Raw genomic sequence first — 22,338 nt, forward strand, 5'->3', positions numbered from 1 at the left:
TTTGGCAATATCTACCAAAACCCAGCCCATTTTTTGTATTTTTTGTAGAGATGGGGTTTTGCTATGTTGCTCAGGCTGGCCTCAACCTCCTGAGCTCAAGCGATCTGCCAGCCTGGGAGAGTCTTCACAGCCCAATCACGTCTTAAAGTCCCCACCTCTCAACACTGGGCCATCCCCTGAAACTCTTCTGCCCTCTAGGCCCTCTAGGCCTCAGAGCCTGTGACAGCAAGGGCAGCCTCAAAGACCTCCAAAATGCCCTAGAGATCTTTCTTCCATTTTTCTTTTTTTTTTTTTTTTTTGAGGCAGAGTTTTGCTCTTGTTGTCCAGGCTGGAGTACAATGGCACGATCTCGGCTCACCGCAACCTGTCTCCCGGGTTCAAGCGATTCTCCTGCCTCAGCCTCCCAAGTAGCTGGGATTATAGGCGACTGCCAACACATCCGGCTAATTTTTTGTATTTTTAGTAGAGACGGGGTTTCAGCATGTTGGCCAGGCTGGTCGCGAACTCCTGACCTCAGGTGATCCACCCCGCCTCGTCCTCCCAAAGTGCTGGGATTACAGGCGTGAGCCACTGTGACCGGCTCCACTCTTTTTGATGATCCTTTTTCTCTGTACTAATCTTAGTGAAAGACCACTGGGCCACCCTTGGTTTCTGCTTTTGAACACGCTTTTTCACTCTCCATGGCCAGGCTGTTTTCCAAATTTGTCTGCTTTGCTTCTCTTTTGATTGTTAATTCTGTCTCCATCAGTCCCGGGTTGGAATTCCAATGCTCCAGTCATGTTTGAGTGACAGACACCACAGCAACATCAACAATAATGGCTATCACGTGGGTGTCCATTTTCATTATGGAACCACCCATCTCAGGCCACCCTCTCAGGGTTAACAGGAATCCCGGACAGAAACATAGTTGTAATTAAGCATTAATCAGGCGGCACTTAGACCCACTTCCTTGTAACAGAAAGTCATGTAGCTCCAGACACTGACCATTATGCACCCCCGCTGTTACTACAGATGGGATTTCTGACGTTAAGAGTCCTAAAGCTTCTGTTTAAAAATCACTTAAGCAGCCCGGCACAGTGGCTCATGCCTGTAATACTAGCACTTTGAGAGGCCGAGGCGGGCAGATTGCTTGAGGGCAGAAGCTGGAGACCAGCCTGGGCAACAAAGTGAAACCCTATCTCAACAACAACAATTAACTGGGTGTGGTGTGTGCCTGCAGTCCCAGCCACTCCGGAGGCTGAGGTGGGAGGATCACCTGAGCCCAAGAAGGTTGAGACTGCAGTGAGCCGTGATCATGCCACTGCATTCCAGCCTGGGTGACAAAGTGAGACCCTGTCTCGAAAATACAGTGAAATAAATAAATACAGCCCAGGTGCGGTGGCTCACACCTGTAATCCCAGCATTTTGGGAGGCCGAGGCGGGTGAATCACGAGGTCAGGAGTTCGAGACCAGCCTGGCCAACGTGGTGAAACCCTGTCTCTACTAAAAATACAAAAATTAGCTGGGTGTGGTGGTGTGCCTCTGTAATCCCAGCTACTCGGGAAACTGAGGCAGGAGAATTGCTTGAACCTGGGAGGTGGAGCTTGCAACAAGCCGAGATTGTGCCACTGCGCTCCAGCCTGGGCAACACAGCAAGACTCTGTCTCAGGGAAGAAAATAAAAAAAAAATATAAGTAAATAAATATAAAAGAAGTGCTCAAGCAGATCCTGAATTCCAGTTGAACAGGTGATGCCAACCAGTTTGAAGACCCCCTAACCCTTGCCCAAAGGAACCAAATCAGCATGAGAACACAGCTTCATCCTGCTCTCCTTGACAAACCAGCAATCTCCATTCTTCAGCCCACTCCAAAACCCTTGAAAATCCTAGCCCCAAACTCATCAGGGAGGCAGATTTGGTTTCTTCCTGTCTCCACATCCCGTGGCCCTAGGATTCAAACTTCCTCTGCTGCAGCCTGGTGTCTTGGCGTATTGACTTGCTGTGCACATTGGATGATGACCCTATTCTGGTGACGCATCCATCCATCTGTGCAACGCATTTACTGGTCAAATTAGAATTATTTTGGTTGTAAGCTACAGAAGCCAAACTCAAGCTTAAGCAAAAAAAAAAAAGTATTGGTTTGTATACCTGGAATAGGTTCTGGTATAGGTCACAAGCTAAAGGAAAAAACTACTGAAACCAAGTTGTCAGGCCCTTGCTCTGAGACTCCACATCTTCACCACTGTCTCATCTCTCCATGGGGTGGGGAAGATGGTGCTGGCTGCCACCAATTCATGCTGTCCTAGCTTAGCACATATCAATCCCAGATTGGTCCTGCTTTGGTACTGCCTGACTGCAGTAGAAACAAGGCCCAGGCCAGGCCAGTGAGAGTCTGCCCTGGGTCTCTGGCTGGAACCATTAGGAAAGAAGCACCTTCTCTAAGCGGAGAAGCTGGTAGAATCTAAGCCTGCAGGTGTTGGTGGCAGCTTTCCCACTTGTGAGGCCAGCAGAGAGAAAGGGTGGAGGGTGGGAGGTGAGATCGATTCTTGATGCCACCTTACAATGCCTGAATGGTTTAGCATTCCCTCTTTCAATTCAATTCCCTCTTTCTTGCAAAGAAATATTGAGTTGTGAGTTTCATAACTTGCAACGGGAGGTCTGGCCTAACATGAGGGGCACTTTGATCTGGATCTGAAAGGGTGAGTAGACATTTTGCGGGGTTCTCTTCAGATATGCAGAAAGAACAGGGCATGTACAGCAGAGCCACTATTGTACCCTCCTGCTGGCAGCCAGTCTCCCCAGAGGCCTCCAATAAGTCCACCCTGCCCTGTATGCACGCGCAACTCCTCCACGGCTTATGTCCTCCCCTCTTGAATCTGGCTTGGGCTTGTGCCTGCTTTAATTAATAGAATATTGATGAAGTGGCCTTCTTCAGAAGGCCTGGCAGCTTCGCTTTCCTCTTGGAGCCCTGGTTGTCATGTAAGAAGTGCAGGATCACCTCCTGCTGGAGAGAGGGGCCACACACAAAGGCTGAAGGATGAGACACGGCAGAGGGAGGCCTCGTTAGGGGGCACCGAGGTGCCATTCAACACCCAACTGCCACCTTTGGCATAGGCATGAGGCCCCAAGGGTGAACATCAGAATCATGAGATACAGTAAAACTGTCGCTTTATGCTACCAAGATTTTGTGCAACAAGACCTCCCCTCCTCCATACAATCGTGCCAGTCACAAGGGAATTGCTCCGTTTTTTGTTTTGTTTTGTTTGAGGGTTTTGTTTTTTTTTTTTGAGACAGTCTTGCTCTGTTGCCCAGGCTGGAGTGCCGTGGCGCAACCTTAGCTCACTGCAACCTCTGCCTCCTGGATTCAAGCGATTCTCATGCTTCAGCCTCCTAAGTAGCTGGGATTACAGATGCCCGCCACTGCACCCAGCTAATTTTTTTTTTTTGTATTTTTAGTAGAGACGGGGTTTTGCCATGTTGGCCAGGCTGGTCTCGAACTCCTGGCCTCAAGTCATCTGCCCGCCTCGGCCTCCCAAAGTGCTGGGATTACAGGCGTTAAGTCCCCACACCGGGCTGAGAGTAGCTGCCTCTGGCCAAATTACAAAAAGGCACCCAGGCTGGAGCACAGACGGCCAGTGCACTCACACAGGGAGGAGAAGCCCTGCAGAGTGTCTGTCCCAGAGATGCCTGGGATGCTCTGTACAGCACAGGGCTGCATGACTCCCTGCTGTACAGGAGGAGGTTGTGGAGGGATGGCCACAGGCAGTTTACTGGTCTACATGTGTTCTTCCTGACTCCTGGGCTTCTGCCCTGCCCTGTCTTTGCCCAGTGTCCTATGGTGCTAGAGGCCTGGACTATCACTACTGATGTCATGGCAGTGCCAAGCAATGACCATCCCAAGGCCGTGCTGGGGAGAGGGGGATCATCTTGACCTCTAAACAGCTTTTGTCCCTCATCCTTTCCTTGCCCTTCCAGCCAGGTCTCCTCCTCCCCAGGCAACAGCAACCCGTTTCCCACATCCCCAGCTCTCAACAGCCTTCACTGAAGCAGAAGCCTTGGTCTGTTGCTACTGTTAGTTCCTGGAACCTGTCTCACTCTCATTTCTTCAGGGTTGATTTTCCAGGAAGCAGTTAGCAGCTTATCCTGGTTTGCCACATAGGTGGGGAGGCAGCTTTCCTTTTCCTTCACGCCATACTCTTCAGCATATACCTCGAATTTTTTTTTTTTTTTTTTTGAGACAGGGTTTTGCTCTTGTTGCCCAGGCCTGAGTGCAATGGTGCGATCTCGGCTCACCACAACCTCCGCCTCCCAGGTTCAAGCGATTCTCCTGCCTGCCTCAGCCTTCCGAGTAGCTGGGATTACAGGTGCAAGCCACCAGACCCGACTAATTTTTTGTACTTTTAGTAGGGACGAGGTTTCGCCATGTTGGTCAGGCTGTTTTCCAACTCCCGACCTCAGGTGATCTACCTCCCTCGGCCTCCCAAAGCGCTGGGATTACAGGCGTGAGCCACTGCGCCCGACCAATATACCTCCAATATTAAGTCTGTTGGGTTTTATTCTTGCCCCTAGACTATGAGCTTACTCAGGGCTGGGTGGGGTCTGATTCATCTCTGTGCCCTGACCATCAGTCAACTAATATTTCCTGATGTAAGCATCATGAATCAGCCCAGTCATTTCTCTGCTCACCTTCAATCACCAGAGTTTGCCCTGAACACCTTTTGATCTTGGAGCACAGCAGCTGCTGTCCGTTGCCCAGGCTAGGACCCCAGCACCAAAACTGTCCATTAATGTAATGGAATGAATTACCATCAATGGACTGAAGCGGTATGTTAACTTACTCTTTTTCTGTATAATTGAGGAAGGAATAATATTCGACTGTTCACGATTGAATGTCTTCTCTTTAGGCAGATCAAGATACTGGCTCCGGTCAAATACCTGTCTTTCGACGTGATTGACAGGCGAAGGCTTAAGGAAAAGGAAGAGGAGAAAAAAAGGGGAGGAGGCTCAAGGAAAAGAGGAGATAAAAGCGGACAACCCGGCCGGGCGCGGTGGCTCACGCCTGTAATCCCAGCACTTTGGGAGGACGAGGCGGACGGATCACGAGATCAGGAGATCGAGACCATCCTGGCTAACACGGTGAAACCCCGTCTCTACTAAAAATACAAAAAATTAGTCGGGCGTGGTGGCGGGCGCCTGTAGTCCCGGCTACTCGGGAGGCTGAGGCAGGAGAATGGCGTGAACCCGGGAGGGAGGAGCTTGCAGTGAGCCGAGATCGCACCACTGCACTCCAGTCTGGGCGACAGAGCGAGACTCCGTCTCAGAAAAAAAAAAAGTGGGCAACCCGAGGAGGAAAAAGAAGTAGATGAAAAATGGAGGAGCGCTAAGGAGAGGAGAAAACAGAAGTGCCAAGGCAGGAAAGGAGCGAGGAGAGCGGGAATACAAGGAGACGAAGGACGGATGGAAAGAGGAAGGCGTGGAGGGCGACAGGCAGGGAGGCAGGGCCCGCAGCGCGCCGGACCGGGCCACCGCTCCCCAGCGCGGGGGTAAGGGGGCGGGGCCTGGGCCGCTGCGTGCCGGGAGCGAACCCCGCACCGAAGGCCGGATGGTTGTGCCCGGCGACGGCGGCCAATGAGCGGCCAGGATGTTGGCGTGCCGGCGGCGGTCCGGGCGCTCGCTGGCTGAGGGACGGCGGCCGCCGCCATGATGCTTGTTTGCTTTCAATGAAAACGAGGGGGGCGCGGAGGAGGAGGCGTCGGCGTCGGTGGCGGCGGCGACGGCGGCGCGGAGGCGAAGGCAGCGGCGGGCGCAGCGAGGCGGGCGAGGCCGGGGGCCGAGAGGGCGGGAGGGCGTAGTGGCGGCCCGTCGGGGCGGCTGAGGCGGGCAGCTGAAGCAGTGGCTCTCGGAGGGGGAACAAAGAGCAGCGACTAAGGCGGCAGAGGAGCGGCGGCGGTGGCGGCGCTGCAGCAGCGGGCGGGACTGGTATGGTGGTTCCACAGGTCAGACCCCGCTGCACTCACAGGGAGGAGGAGGCGGCAGCGGCGGAGGAAGGCGGCGCACCCCGAGAGGTGAGCGAAGCCGGCCGAGGCCCGGTCGGGGCGCCGCTCCTCTCTCCGGCCGCGCACGGACCGCCCCCGTCGGCCGGGCTCGGTCGCGGGCAACTTTAGTTTGGTGGGGAGCGGTCCCGCTGCTCCGCAAGCTGGCGGCTGTTGGGGGGTCCCCTCGACGCGCTGCGATCCCGCCCCGCCCCGGGCCGCGCCCCCATGCCGAGTCCCTGGGAGGGGGGCGTTGATTGACGGCGGCGGCGGCGGCGCGCAGAGGGGAGAGGGCCGGCCCTGGGCCCCTGGATCCCGGCCGGTCCCGGCTGCCGTCGTCGGAGGAGGCGAGTCCGTGTCCCGGGACTCGTGGCCAAGATGGGTGGCAACTTTTGAGAAGCGACTCTCTGGGTGGCGCGCTGTGTGGAGTGTGGAACTTCGCGCTCCGTGGCCACGATTACTGTCAAGCGGGAAGCCAACTGCTTACCCCCTCCCCTAAAATGTTTTTAAAATTCAGTTTAACGCAGATTTTGAGGGAGAGGACGGGGTGGATTACAGGTTAAAGAAGCACTTGGCATGCAGTCAGGATACTTATTTTGTAGTGTTGCGAAGGATTCGGAGATTGTACTGGTTTCTAGAAGCAGTTTTCTCTGGTAACCCAAATTGCATCCCTCCTTTTTGTTTTTCAACACTAATCGCTATTTTCTTTGGAAACTTCCTTTGACTCTTTACCTCCTTCACCTTCCCCGAAGAGCCTGCTAACCAACACCTGTAGCCTTCTGTTTTTAACTGTTATTGCCATTGACAACATCGTGAATGGTCCTCTCGCTTGACCTCTTTGGATTTGTTGTTACTGTGTTAAGCTGATGTGTTTTAGATAATCTGTTTGAATTTGAGTTCCCATACTTACCTGTTTTCCAGGTGGATTGTCTCATTATTAGTGCTGAATCTTCTTGTCTACTTGTATCTGGGAATTTAACTTTGAAGAGGAAGAGAGTGAATATGAATAACTGAAAAATAAAATGGTGTGTAGTAGCACTTTGTATTTTTTACGATATACTAGAATTTACCACTCCGGCACAGATTAGTAGGCTGTAGGAGTGGACGTGGGCCATTGATCAAAAGGGTTTAAAGGCTTTTTTGGGGAATTGCTGTTAAGACATTTATCACAGTCTTTATTTAATTTATTTATTGTTTTTGAGACAGGATCTCACTCTGTCACCCAGGCTGGAGTGCAGTGGCACGGTTCTCAGCTCACTGCAGCCTTCGCCTCCTGGGTTCAAGCGATCCTTTTGCCTCACCCTCCTGACTAGCTGGGACTACCGGCAGACACCACCACGGCTAATTTTTTAATTTTTTGTAGAGTCTTGCTCTGTTGCCCAGGCTGGTCTCCAACTCCAGGGCTAAAGCGATCTTCCTTCCTTGGCCTCCCAAAGTGCTGCAGTTACAGGCATGAGCCAACATGCCTGGCCATCACAGTCGTTAGAATGTGATGACTTTTAGAGTAAAATTTAGAATAAAAATTGCTTAATATCTTTAGATCTGTGATCTACTTCAGGTGTTTTGCTTTAAACAAAATATGTGAACAGCTGCTAATGAGAAAACAGACCTTTGTAGGTGGAGGTGACTTGCCCATGATACTGTAATTAGGAGGGAAAGGACCGGGTTTGTGTGCATGTGAGAGCACATGAGTGTGTGACCTAATTGCTAGAGGTTTGTTCTTTTGGGAGGATAGAGGGTATTTTAATGGTTAGAAGTTATTTCAGGTCACTTCTCAGTAGGTGAACGAGATGCTTAATGAAATGATCAAAAAAGATTATGTAATTGCCAGGCATGGTGGCTCACCGTGTAATTCCAGCACTTTGGGAGGCTGAGGAAGGAGGATGGCTTGAGCCCAGGTGTTTGAGACCAGCAAAACCCTGTCTCAGAAAACTATAAAATATATGAAGTCTGTGATAACTGTCACAACGTAGTGAGACCTTGTCTTGATCAGCTATTAAAAACGGTGACAAAAGACATTTTCTTGTGAGACTGAAGATTTTCTCTGAAAGTCAATCATTAGGTAATTTCCATAGTGTCTTGATAGTGGTGATGCAGCCCAAGCGGCTCCTTTTGAATGCCTGTTGAATTTGTAGGTATTTTCAGGTTTCTTAAATGTTGTTGGCAAAGTAAAACTACAATTATTGGGAAATTTCAAACTTTTCTTTTGAGCAGACGTAAGGTTGGCTTATAGAACTTGGTCCTAACTACAAATGTGTAAAGGCATTGTAGGAATTTGCCCACTGTACCTGTAGTTTAAAAGTATGCATTTTATGCCAGGCGCGGTGACTCAACGCCTGTAATCCCAGCACTTTCGGAGGCCGAGATGGGTGGATCACCTGAGGTCAGGAGTTCGAAACCAGCCTGGCCAATATGGTGAAACCCTGTCTCTACTAAAAATACAAAATTAGCCAGGTGTGGTGGCGCATGCCTGTAATCCCAGCTATTCAGTAGGCTGAGGTGGGATAATTGCTTGAACCTGGGAGGCAGAGATTGCAGTGAGCCAGGATCGCGCTACTGCACTTCACCCTGGGCGACGAGTGAAACTCCGTCTCAAACAACAACAAAAAAAGTATGCATTTTGGTGAATGCTTAGACATTCCAGTACCTATATTTGCCTTCGTATATTCTTTAAATGATAAACCTTTTTCATAGTGCAACAGAAAAGGATAATATATGTAAGACATATTGGAATAAATGGTTAAGGCAGCTCACAGCTGTATTCTTTGGGCCGTTGGGGGTGAGAGATCAGTATGTTCAGCACCTTTAGAACCCATTCCCATATGCAAGGTCCACTGGCTTGGGAAGCTGTGCTTGAAAGCATTTATTACTTTGGAAAAGTCCTAATAGGCTCAGCTAAAAATATATGTTTTACTGGAAAAACCAAAGAGTTGGATATGTAGATATCTTTATACTCATTACTCATACAGTCATTTTATAACAAAGTGTGATTAATAAAACGCTGTGTATGTGAAATTAAGAATTGCTGAGACTGGGCGTGGTGGCTCATGCCTTTAATCCCAGCACTTTGGGAGGCTGAGGTGGGCGGATCACCTGAGGTTAGGAGTTTGAGACCAGCCTGACTAACATGGAGAAACCCTGTCTCTACTAAAAATACAAAATTAGCCAGGCGCAGTGGCACATGCCTGTAATCCCAGCTACTCGGGAGACTGAGGCAGGAGAATCGCTTGAACCTGGGAGGCAGAGCCTTCAGTGAGCCAAGAGCACGCCATTGCACTCCAGCCTGGGCAAAAAGAGTGAAACTCTGTCTCAAAAAAAATGCTGAATAAACTGTAAACATATACTGTATGCATAGCTGGGGTGCATTAGAATATAATGGAATGTACTGTATTTTGGTACTTGAATAAGTAATTAGCGAGGTGGGGGGTTATTTGATCCAAGATGAGGACTCATTTAGGCTGTCTCCACTTTACCCTTCTCTGGCCTTCACCTCTCCTTCATCCATTTATATTTTCTTGGTAACTCAAGTTACACGTTAAGGTATGTACTGGTCATAGTGTTTTAACACTGAGAATTCAAAGACAAATAATACTCTGATTTTGCCTTCTCGTAGTGTATAGGCTTCATAGGTGCACAGAGTGCTGTGGAAGAACACAATAGAGAATGATTAAACTTGTGGAGGGTGTGGGGGCAGTTTACAGAAAATAACACTTAATAGGAATTTGCCAAACGGGGGAGAGGGAGTCATGTCAAACAGAAGGAAGTGTGGGTGCACTGAGGTGTCAAGTGTTAGGGTAAGGCTAGTGATAAGGTGTTACTGGAACAGTGGGAATGACTCGAGATGAGCCTGCAAAGGTGTGTCTGGTCTAGATTTTGAAGGACCATGCTTGCTAAGCTAAAAGTGAAGTTTATACCTTTATCTTACAGCAGAAGAGAGAACCAAAATATTTTTAGCAGAGGAGCAAGGTGATTTAGAGATCACTTTGGCATCCCTGTGGAGAATAGAGTGGAGGCCCTACAAGCATATATTTGAGATAGTATGGAGTTAGTGACTTTGAATCTGTTTTTTTCTTTTTTTCTGAGATGAAGGCTCGCTTGGAGTGCAGTGGCGCGATCTCGGCCCACTGCAACCTCCGCCTCCTGGGTTCAAGCCATTCTCCTGCTTCAGCCTCCCAAGTAGCTGGGATTACGGGCTCCTGCCACCACGCCGACTAATTTTTTTGTATTTTTAGTAGAGGCACGGTTTCACCATGTTGTCCAGGCTGGCTTCAAACTCCTGATGACCTCAAGTGATCTGCCCGCCTTGGCCTCCCAAAGTGCTGGGATTACAGGCGTGAGCCACCATGCCTGGCCTGGATCTATTTTTAACTTGGATATGGTGTCTCCTGAGTCTGTGGTCCCTTAAGGGACTTTAGGGCTATGCCCAGTTGCTCTATAATACAGGGTCATTTAAAATCAAAATATCAGTATGTTTTGGAAGAAGTTAAAAGCAGTCAAAACAATGAAAGTCATAAAATGTTACTCATGAAAGTTCAGGTGTTGAGAATACTTGCCTTCTGAGTTAGGCTTAGGCAGGCTATAGACCTTAAGCTGGAAAATTCAACCCTATGTCCACTTGAAATCAAAGCCACCAAGCTTAAAAAGTTACCAGTATCCTGATGGTTCGCTAGGATATGGGTTGTAAACATTTTGTGAAATTTTGGGGGGAAGGCGGTTTTCTCTCTAGTAAATTATTGGAATTGGAATAGTGAGACTAGCTTAAGGTCTAAGAAGTTCTCATACAACTGTTAATTTTTACAGTCAGTTCTGCTGTAAAGCAACATACAGGTTCCTAAAAATCAGTGCTTTGCAGAATTGTGCAGTAGAAATGACTTACAAATGGGGTTGGGGTACAACACTCTAAAGCTTTATCAATGACACATTTAAAAAAGGAACCTGGTAAAAATGATAGAACAGTTTTACACGTTGACTGGTTAAGAAATATATAGATACTGTAATAAATGTGGCATTTTCTTTGAAAAAGCCCTGGTTTGCTTGTGGAAAGGGATGTCAGAAAGGTTGCTGCTGGTGAGTTACTGTGAAGTGGTGGAAGAATTACCTATAATCAGATGGAAGGTTGTAACACCAGAAGCGAATAGGTGTGGCTCTTAACCCATAGTGAACTGACTTAGCTGGTAGGTGTTTGAAGTGTGTTTCATGTATTTCTACACAGTTCAGTTTGACTGGGTGCAAGCTTTCTCCCTTCATCTAGTGTTTATGTGACAAAATAGCACATAAATAAACAGGAAATATGGATTGTGCTCAAATTGTTCTCTAATTTGTGTATCAATCACACTGGAACAAATTCACCTTTTCTTTTTTTTTCCTTTTTCTTTTTCTTTTCCTTTTCCTTTTCTTTCTTGACAGGGTCTCACTCTGTGTCACCCAGGCTGGAGTGATGATGACTTGCTGCAGCCTTGACCTCCCAGGTTCACGTGAGCTTCCTGAGTACCTGGTATCACAGGTGTGTGCCGCCACACCTGGCTGATTTTTCTTATTTTTGGTAGAGATGAGGTCTCTCTACATTGCCCAGTTTGGTCTCACACTCCTGGGCTCAAGCAGTCCTCCTGCCTCAGCCTCCCAAAGTGCTAGGATTATAGGTGTGAGCCACTGCACCTGGCCAAATTCACGTTTTCTTTTTCTTTTCTTTTCTTCTTTTTTTGGTTTTTTTTTTTGTTTTTGTTTTTTGTTTTTTTTGAGACGGAGTCTGGCTCTGTCGCCCAGGCTGGAGTGCAGTGGCGCCATCTAGGCTCACTGCAAGCTTCGCCTCCCGGGTTCACACCATTCTCCTGCCTCAGCCTCCTGAGTAGCTGGGACTGCAGGCACCTGCCATCACGCCCGGCTAATTCAAATTCACGTTTTCAAAACAAGTTTTATAGTTGATTATACTTGTTTAATACTATTTTTAAATAGTACTATAACTTAGTTTCAAAAATACTTGTTGAACAATCTATGTGTCAGGTACCATGCTACCTTTGTGGGGCTTACAGTCTTTTGTCCCAAGTAGGTTTATAGTGTTGTGGAGAAAGACAAATGAACCAATAGAGTACTCATCGGGTTATATAGTAATTAAGAAAGCACAAAGCATTTTGGGCATGCTAAGGAAGGAGAAAGTCATTCTGCTTGGAAAACACAGGGAGTCATCTCAGAGTTCTTTAAGCTGGGTTTTAAAGGATGAATAGGGATTTGTTAGGTTGAGTAGGACAGGGAGAAGGAACAGCATATTGGGAACAACATGGGCTGTGGAGCATAAGACACAGGGATGAGAGGGACAGGAAGAGTGATCAGAAACAGCTTGTGAATAGTTGTAGGGTTTTTCATAAAGTGTTGAGATTTCCTGTATATGATAGAAATCCAGTGAGAGTTTAGGTGGATATGGGTGAGCAAATGGTTCATGTAACATACTTTTTCAGGAGGCACATAATGAAAATGTAGAAGCTGGATTAAAGGAGTTAGAGTTCATTTACTTCCTGTGAGAGCTCAAGTACATCAGCATAGGGGATAGAAAAGCACAGGATACCAGAATTAGGGACAGACTAGCCATGAGGTATAAAAATAGGAAAGAGTTGAGTATGATTCAGAAATTGTTTAGCTTAGAGGACTGTTGGTATGATTTAACTTGGGAAATAGAAGAACAGATTTGGACAAGGAAAGTAGAATAGTTTGATTTTTGATCCTGTTAAGTTTGACATACCTCCTGGATACTTAGGTGGATATGTCTAACAGATATCTGGACCAGAGAGCGGTTGGGGGTTTGATAGATTTGGTCATTGTATAGTTGGCATTGGAAGTTAGGGGATTACTCAGAAGAGTGTGTGAACAAATGTTTTTCACCCTTTTGACAGAGATAAGATTTCCATTTGAGAATCAGTTAAGAATTATGGACTCTGCTGAAGGTAATGAAAGTATGCATATATGCAAGTGTGAAACTTATGGACCGCAAGAGAAGAGCACTAAGGGAACCCTAAGGAACAGCTAATATTTTGTTTTGGACAGGATTGAAATGGTTAGAGACAAGGGCAGAATAGGAGAGAGTAACACTACAGATGTCAAGAGAGGTCATAGTGCCAAGAAAGAAGGAGTTTTCAGTAGTGGTCATTGTGCTCAGGTGTAGGGTAGGATGAGATCTGGAAATGGGTTGATAGGATTTGGCAGGTGGGGGAATGAACACAGGGAAAATTTTTATGGGACCAGGGCATATATAAGTCAGATAGTAGACTGGGCGGAGGAGCATATGGGAGGTTAAGATGAAGAAGGTTATAGTCTACTATTTGGAAAAATTTAAACTAGAAGAGAAAGAAAGAAGGGTAATAGTTTAAAGAGGAGACAGGGTCAAGAGAAGGTAGGCACCTGTGTTAGTCAGCAGCTTTGTTTCCTTAAGTCCAAAACTTAGGAAATAAATTTATAATGTATATTGCGTGTATGTTTCCAAATGTTCCCCTGATCTATTGGTTGAAATTATTGCATTTTTATTTGGTCACACAAAATTGTTTTGCCTATGGAATTGTATGTGATTTCAAAAACAATAAAAAAAACTCTTTCTCATTAGCAGTAGAGATTATCTGATGTAAAATCATAATATTACGATTTTCAGCCTTCAGTTACTAGAAGAAGAAGATTTGTCCTCATTAGTGGTCGAGATTATCTGATGTAAACTCATAATATTACAATTTTCAGCCTTCGGTTACTAGAAGAATAAGATTTGCTTTCATATGCCAAGTACTAGTTAATTTTTAAGAATGCAAAAGGGTCCCGAGATGGTAGTGTTTTGAGATCTGCTGTCTTAGTGTATTGTGGAGGGTATGGGACTATAAAGTATAGATGAGGAGGTTAATTTGGGAAAGATGATGCATCTGAGACATAAACGAGGGGCTCATGATCCCAGCAACATATTATTTGGATAATGAACAGAAGATCTTGGTCTTGCAAGTGATAGAATTCTTGAGAATGAGGCTGTGGTAGAATAGAAAGACTAGCTTTGGAGTTAGATTGTCCCTGGTTCAAATCCCAGCTCTACAACTCAGTTACTAAGAGTGTGCAATCTTGGGCAAATTACATAAACTGTGGGTCTCAGTTTCCTCTTCTATAAGATGAAGGTAGAATCTACCTCATGGGTTGCTGTGAGAATTAAATCGAGGTCATACAGGTAAATTATTGCATAGTAGTTGAAAGCACAAACTTGAATCAGACTTGGGTTAAAATAACAGTTGTGTCATTTAGTATCCCTGTGACCTCAGGAACGTTACTTATTCTCGGGACCTTCTTTCTTTATGTAAGGATTATAATAGTGTCTGCTTACAAGAGTTCTGAGGGTTAAATGAGATAATGCATGTAAAGTGCTGGATAGACCTGGCAGGTAATGAGTGCTCACAGAATAATTGGCTACTATATGCCTAGTGCAGTGCTTGGCAGATAGGTGCCCAACACACTTTTGCCATTACACCTGTCTGTTTGATGTTTGCTCTTATTTTGCCATAGCGTGTCACTAAGATAGATTTTATATAGTTTTTAACCTTTAAGTTTGTCCCCTTGCTTCTTACCTCAGGCTATCCCAGAACCAGTATTCTTAGTTCCCTTGGATATTAAAGTCTTTTCTGTTTTCTCTAGATTTTGCCTTTTAGGTAATAGTTTTTCTTATTCCTAGTAAGATAGGCACTGCTTTTAAGGCTTCTTTTGCACTCTTACAAAATGTTTGCTTTTATACTATCATGGCTTCTCCCTTTAAATTCATATAAGCATTACCTGAATATTTGCCAAGCTCTGAAGTTATAAAAATATTTAAGATATGTAAATGGAAGAAGCCTGTGTTACAGAATGTGAGATTAAAAAAAATACTAAGGCAGGATTAATGAATACAACAGTAGACATGTTTTCAAGGTTTAGCATAGCTCAGAGCTGGAAACAGTAAACTTCTGTGTTTGGGAGGGATATGGAAGAAGGTTGTAATGGACCTTTTAAAGTTGAGTGTCTGAGTTGGCATTTGAAGGATGACTAGGGGCCTTTTGGTATCTGGGGCATTTCAGGCAGAAGACATAGCATTGCTAAGGCATGAAGGTTTGTGAGGGGTAAGTGGGGATTAGGGGGATCCAAGATGATACTAAGGAGGTATACAGAGATCAAGTCGAACTCAACTTACTTGTTTTGTAAATGAGCCTGGGTTTCCTGTTTCCAAGGGTATTGAGATGAACAAGATATAGTTTAGGGGCCCGGTGTGGTGGCTCATGCCTGTAATCCCAACACATTGGGAGGCCCAGGCGGGCAGATCATCTAAGGTCAGGAGTTCGAGACCAGCCTGGCCAACATGGTGAAACCCCGTCTCTACTAAAAATACAAAAAAATTAGCCAGGTATGGTGGTGGGTGCCTGTGGTCCCAGCTACTCTGGAGGCTGAGTTAGGAGAATCACTTGAACTCAGGAGGCAGAGGTTGCGGTGAACCGTGGTCACGCCATTGCACTCCAGCCTGGGCGACAGGAGCGAGACTCCGTTTTAAGAACAAAACAAAAGATACAGTTTTAGGAACATGATGTACTTGTATTTCTAGGACTGTCACTTTGGACAGTATATTTGGTACATTCTTGCACTGCTGTAAAGAAATGCCTGAGATTAGGTAATTGATGAAGAAAAGGGGTTTAATTGGCCCATGGTTCCACAGGCTGTGCAGGAAATGTGGCTGGGGAGGCCTCAGGAAACTTACAACCATGGAGGGAGGTGAAGGGGAAGCAGGGAGTCTTCACATGGCCAGAGCTGGAGGAAGTTGGGGTGGAGATGCTACACACTTTTAAACAACCAGATCTTGCGATAACTCACTTTCTGAGACAGCACCAAAGGGGAAAAGCCACCCCTGTAATCCAGTCACCTCCCACTAGGCCCCACCTCCAACACTGAGGAGACAATTTGACATGACATTTGGGTGGGAACACAGACCCAGACCATATTAGACCGTATCTAGGATGGATTAGAGATGGGGAGAGTGGTGGAAGAAAGACTATGGGTGTGAGACTGTTGGAATAGCTCAGGTAAGAGCTGAGGGAATTAAGGCAGAGTGGATGAGAGATTTAGGAAGTAAAATGGGCTAGAGTTGGAGACTGGATATGAAGACTGTGACTAGGTAAGGAAGGGTCAAGGATATACTCATATTTTTGGCTTGGAAATCGGGGTAGTAAGCATAGGAGAAAGGGCAGGGTTGAAGACCAAGATGATAATTTGTTTTTTTAGTATGAGACGGAGTCTCACTCTCTCACCCAGGCTGGAGTGCAGTGACACAATCTTGGCTCACTGCAACTTCTGCTACCTGGGCTCAAGCGATTCACCTGCCTCAGCCTCCTGAGTGGCTGGGACTACAGGTGCATGCCACCACGTCCAGGTAATTTTTGTATTTTTAGTAGAGACGGGGTTTCACCATGTTGGCCAGGACAGTCTCGATCTTCTGACCTTGTGATCCACCTGCCTCAGCCTCCCAAAGTGCTGGGATTACAGGTGTGAGCCACCACGCCCAGCCTAGTAAAGTTTTTTATTTTATGTTTTTATTTTTTCAAGGCAAGGTCTCATGGTCACCCAGGCTAGAGTGCACAGGTGCCATCATGGCTCACTGCAACCTCAATCTCTAGAGCTCAAGCAATCCTTCCACCTCATTCTCCCAGGTAGCTGGGACTGCAGGTGTGTGCCAACATGCCCAGCGAATGTATCTTATTTTAATTAATTAATTTATTATTATTATTATTATTATTTGAGATGGAGTCTCACTCTGTCACCCAGGCTGGAGTGCAGTGGCGCGATCCTGGCTCACTGCAACCCTTGCCTCCCGGGTTCAAGCGATTCTCCTGCCTCAGCCGCCCGAGTAGCTGAGACTATAGGCACGTACCACCATGCTCAGCTAATTTTTATACTTTTAGTAGAGACGGGTTTCACCATATTGATCAGGCTGGTCTCAAACTCCTGACCTCGTGATCCACCTGCGTTGGCCTCCCAAAGTACTGTGATTACAGGCGTGAGCCACTGCGCCCGGCCTATTTTATTTTATTTTTATTTTTTGATTTTGAGACAAGGTCTGGTTCTGTCACCCAGACTGGAATGCAGTGGTGCGATCTTGGCTTACTGCAACCTCCACCTCCTGGGCTGAAGCCATCCTCCCGCCTCAGGCTCCCAAGTAGCTGGAACTACAGGGGCATGCCACCACACCTGGTTAATTTTGGTATTTTTTTTCTACGGACCAGGTTTTGCCATGTTACTGGTCTTGAACTCCTGGGCTCAAATGATCCGCTGGCCTTGCTTCCCAAAATGCTGGGATTACAGTTGTGAGCCACTACACCCGGCCCTGATAGATGGAGTTTCGCTCTCGTTGCCCAGGCTGGAGAGCAAAGGCGGATTCTCGTCTCATTGCAACCTCTGCCTCCGGGTTCAAGTAGTTGAGATTACAGGCATGTGCCACCACACCTGGCTGATTTTTTTTTTTTTGTATTTAGTAGAGATGGGGTTTCTTCATGTTGGTGTAACTCCTCACCTCAGGTGATCCACTCGCCTCGGCCTCCCAAGGTGCTGGGATTACAGGCGTGAGCCACCACACCCAGCCTAATTTTTTATTTTTACGTAGAGACGGGATCTCCCTAAGCTGCCTAGTCTTGAACTCCTGGGCTGAAGTGATCCTCCTACTGTGGCCTAGTAAGACCTTTTTGATACCTTGTTTTGTTTTTTTTTTTCCACTAGCTACTCTGTTAAATTCCTCCTATGCAATTCATATGGTTTGCTTTGGGAGATTATCACGGGGTTCTGATACCAAGATACCTGCCATAGTATCATCAGTAATTTATAGTAGTAGCCTCAAAATGTGCAGTTATGATTTAAGTTTTGCCTGTTAGACAAGAGTAGCTATCTTTTGCAGAAGCTTTTTGTTGTTGCTGTTTTTTGTTTGATTTCCCACAAGGAAAGACTAATGATAGACATTTGCCACTAAGGACAGCTCCTAAATGAGGTTTATCATCTGTAAACTTTTTTATTTTATTTTATTTTTTTTTAAGAGATGGCGTTTTTCTGTGTTGCCCAGGCTGGAGTGTAGTGGCTATTCACAGGTGCAATCATAGCACGCTATAGCCTCAAACTCCTGGGCTCAGCCTATCCTCCTACCTCAGCCTTCCGAGTAGCCAGGACTTCTACCTATAAACTTTTAACTGGCCAATATGTGAAGGAAACCTGACTAGAAAGAGAAAGAAACAAATGTGATGACATTGGGAGGCAGCAGATTTGGGGTTTGAAGTGAGAGTAGAAGTGCCTTAACTGAATTGAGGCTGTGAGAAAGGCTTGTGACTATCGTCTAATGGAGCTAAGTGGGTTTGTTTATACTAGAGGCACAGGTACATATTTTTAATTTGTAGAATTCAAATCATACACTTGGCAAAAACAGCAGGCGAATATATTAAAGAATGTGGTGGGCCTGCCATCTCAGTCATAATTGTAATTTGAAATTCTAGAGTATGTGTATTAAAAAATAGCATTTATTAAATTATTGTCTTTATATGACATTTAAATGTTCATTATCTAAAAGTTTTTAATGTACCTATAAATGAATTGTCATTTAGATTGTATTCAAAGAGGGACTAATTTTTGGGTGAGTGTCTTTTGAGTAGTGGCTTGGGGCTTTTCGTTTTGTAATAATGGAAAATAGGACAGCACTTTTTTTTTTTTTTTTTTTTTTTGCGACAGAGTCTCACTCTTGTCACCCAGGCTGGATTGCAGTGGTGACGTCTCAGCTTACTGCAACCTCCACCTCCCGGGTTCAAGCTATTCTCTTGCCTCAGCCTCCTGAGTAGCTGGGACTACAGGCACCTGCCACCATGCCCGGCTAATTTTTACACTTTTAGTAGAGATGGGGTTTCGCCATGTTGGCCAGGCTGGTCTCGAACTCCTGACCTCAGGTGATCTGCCCACCTCAGCCTCCCAAAGTGTTGGGATTACAGGTGTGAGCCACCGTGTCCAGACAGGAAGATTTTTTTTTTGGCATATGTTTGTAATTTGATTTCCTTTCTTTGGATAATTCCTTTTCCATTTTTAAATATAATTAAATTTTTGGGGGGAGGCAGGCACAGTGGCTCGCACCTGTAATCCCACCACTTTGGGAGGCCAGGGTGGGGAAATTGCTTGAATCCAGAAGTTCGAGACCAGCCTGGGCAACATGGCGAAACCTTGTCTCTACAAAATACAAAAAAAAGGCCAGGGGTGGTGACTCACGCCTGTAATCCCAGCACTTTGGAAGGCTGAGGCGGGTGGATCACGAGGTCAGGAGAGCGAGACCATCCTGGCTAACACAGTGAAACCTCATCTCTACTAAAAATATAAAATATTAGCTGGTATGGTGGCATGCACCTGTAGTCCCAGCTACTCGGGAGGCTGAGACAGGAGAATCACTTGAACCTGGGAGGCGGAGGTTGCAGTGAGCTGAGATCACACTGCTGCACTCCAGTCTGAGTGACGGAGCAAGACTCTGTCTCAAAAAAAAAAAAAAAAAAAAAATTAGCTGGCCTGCACCTGTAGTTCAGCTAGCTACTTGGGAGGCTGAGATGGGAGGACCGCTTGAGCTCCAGCCTGGGCAACAGAGTGAGACCCTGTATCTGAAAAAAATATATAAACAATTTTAAAATTAAAAAATTTTTTTTGAGCGACAGGGTGTCTCTCTGTTGCCCAGGCTGGCCTTGAACTCCTGGGCTCAAGCAATCCTCCCACCTCAGCCTGCTGAGTAACTAGGATTACCGGCGTATGCCACTGCTCCTGGCTCCATTTGTAACATATCACTATTTTCCTTCTTCCCTTTCCATCAAAAGCATGGCTTGGAACTCATTTCTCTTAATCTGTTTTGAAATTTGTAGAGTTTCATTCAGCTGTCTTCTCACTGTAATGTGTGCAAATTATGAACTGTAATAAAGACAGGATCTTTGGAAAGATGAGTTGTATTGTATTTTAGTCTACTTCTGAAAGCTGTGGATTTCAGAATGGTCTTTGAAGAATACTCAGCAAAACTTCATTATTGTTTTGTCTAGTCTTGTTCTGGTTTTGTGAGAAACCATCGTTCTGGTTTTGTGAGAAAACAGCTTGTGAGCACACCCACTGTGGAGGCTAGGTGGGAAGGAGGTGGGTAACATTTAACTTAACCTTGAATTACGGATAGAATTTCAGTGTGAAAATGGTATCACTAAATGCTTGGAGATAGGGAAGAGTGGAGCATATCTGAAGGATGGCAGTTGCATCAAAAGATAGAGAAGGAAGTATTGGGACAGAAGTCTGGAAAGGTGGAATATTTTGAATTCTCAACTGTGGAGTTTGAATTTTTCTCAGCAGTAGAGATCTTAAAGGGGAAGAGAAGGGGTGATATGGAATCATCATTTTAAGTGGGTATAGGACCAGAAATCATTACAGCAAAACATTCAAATTTTATTATTATTTTTATTCTTATTTATTTATTTTTGAGACAGAGTCTTGCTCTGTTGCCAAGCTGGAGTGCGGTGGCGCAATCTCTGCTCACTGCAGCCTCCACCTCCCGGGTTCAAGCGATTGTTCTGCCTCAGCCTCCTGAGTAGCTGGGATTACAGGCATGCACCACCATGCCCGGCTAATTTTTGTATTTTTTAGTAGAGACAAGGTTTCTCCACATTGGTCAGGCTGGTCTTGAACTCCCGACCTCAGGTGATCCGCCCGCCTTGGCCTCCCAAAGTGCTGGGATTACAGACATAAGCCACCGCACCCGGCCATTTATTTATTTACTTGAGATGGAGTCTTGCTCTGTCGCCCAGGCTGGAGTGCAGTGGCGCCATCTAGGCTCACTGCAAGCTCCGCCTCCTGGGTTCACGCCATTCTCCTGCCTCAGCCTCCCGAGTAGCTGGGATTACAGGCGCCCACCACCAATGCCCGGCTATTTTTTTTGTATTTTTAGTAGACACGGGGTTTCACCGTGTTAGCCAGGATGGTCTCAATCTCCTGACCTCGTGATCCACCCGCCTCGGTCTCCCAAAGTGCTGGGATTGCAGGCTTGAGCCACCGCACCCGGTCATTTATTTATTTTTTGAGACAGGATCTCTGTCGCTCAGACTGGAGTGCAGTGGCACAATCAAGGCTCACTGCAGCCTCCACCTCTCAGGCTCCAGCGATTTTCCCGCTTCAGCCTCCTGAGTAGCTGGGACCATAGATGTGTGCCACCACACCTGACTGGTTTTTTTATTTTTATTTTTTTATTTTTTTAGTATTTTGAGACAGAGTCTTGCTCTGTCGCCCAGCCTGGAGTCTGGCACAGTCTCACTCACTGCAACATCTGCCTCCCAGGTTCAAGCGATTCTCCTGCCTCAGCTTCCCTACTCTGAGAGTAGCTGGGATACAGTCGCGTGCCACCACGCCCAGCTAATTTTTGTATTTTTAGTAGAGACGGGGTTTCACCATATTGGCCAGGCTGGTCTTGAACTCCTGACCTCGTGATCTACCCGCCTCCGCCTCCCAAAGTGCTGGGATTACAGGCATGAGCCACCACGCCTGGCCGTTTTATTTATTTATTTATTTTTATTTATGTATTTATTTTTGGGACGGAGTCTCGCTCTGTCGCCCAGGCTGGAGTGCAGTGGGGCGATCTCACCTCACTGCAAGCTCCGCCTCCCGGGTTCACGCCATTCTCCTGCCTCAGTCTCCTGAGTAGCTGGGACTACAGGCGCCCGCCACCACACCTCGCTAATTTTTTGTATTTTTAGTAAAGATGGGGTTTCACCGTGTTAGCCAGATGGTCTCGATCCCCTGACCTCATGATCCGCCTGCCTTGGCCTCCCAAAGTGCTGGGATTACAGGTGTGAGCCACTGGGCCCAGCCCATTTTTATTTTTTCTAGAGATAGGGATTTCCCTATGTTGCCCAGGCTGGTTTCGAAATCAAATGATCCTCCTGCCTCGGCCTCCAAATGTGCTGGGATTACAGGTTTGAGCCACACCATATGGCTGAAACTTCTTGATTTTATAGTCAGAAGTCAGCTTCACCATAATCTCAGCACTTTGGGAGGCCAAGGCGGGTGGATCATGAGGTCAGGAGTTCGAGACCAGCCTGGCCAACATGATGAAACCCCATCTGTACTAAAAACACAAAAATTAGCCGCACGTGTTGGGGGGTGCCTGTAATCCCATCTACTCGGGAGGCTGAGGCAGGAGAATCGCTTGAAGCTGGAAGGCAGAGGTTGCAGTGAGCCGAGATAGCGCCACTGCACTCCAGCCTGGGTGAAATAGGGAAACTCCATCTCAAAAGAAAAAAAAGTCTGCTTCACAAAGAGCTTGTT

General features: G+C 46.5%; 1 protein-coding gene and 1 long non-coding RNA gene across 12 annotated transcripts in view; one reads left to right on the forward strand and one right to left on the reverse strand.

The window, feature by feature from the left end:
* Positions 1 to 5,659, reverse strand: part of LOC129036061 (uncharacterized) — a 36,719-nt gene extending 31,060 nt beyond the window's left edge. For all 4 annotated transcript variants that reach the window (XR_010126467.1, XR_010126469.1, XR_010126466.1 and 1 more), the window contains exon 1: positions 4,816 to 5,659. This is a non-coding gene — a long non-coding RNA (uncharacterized LOC129036061). The remainder of the gene's footprint in view (positions 1 to 4,815) is intronic.
* A 255-nt stretch (positions 5,660 to 5,914) lies between these two features.
* Positions 5,915 to 22,338, forward strand: part of CNOT6 (CCR4-NOT transcription complex subunit 6) — an 81,914-nt gene continuing 65,490 nt past the window's right edge. For 5 of the 8 annotated variants that reach the window (XM_063665407.1, XM_063665411.1, XM_063665410.1 and 2 more), the window contains exon 1: positions 5,915 to 6,042. The gene's annotated coding sequence lies outside the window, so the exon portion shown is untranslated. Of the gene's footprint in view, positions 6,043 to 6,318; positions 6,663 to 6,930; positions 7,035 to 22,338 lie in introns of those variants that run through there. The other 3 variants (XM_063665408.1, XM_054486942.2, XM_063665409.1) reach the window with 3 other exon arrangements.

The sequence above is a fragment of the Pongo pygmaeus genome, chromosome 4 (genome assembly GCF_028885625.2).
Source record: "Pongo pygmaeus isolate AG05252 chromosome 4, NHGRI_mPonPyg2-v2.0_pri, whole genome shotgun sequence".
Classification (NCBI taxonomy): Eukaryota; Metazoa; Chordata; class Mammalia; order Primates; family Hominidae; genus Pongo; species Pongo pygmaeus.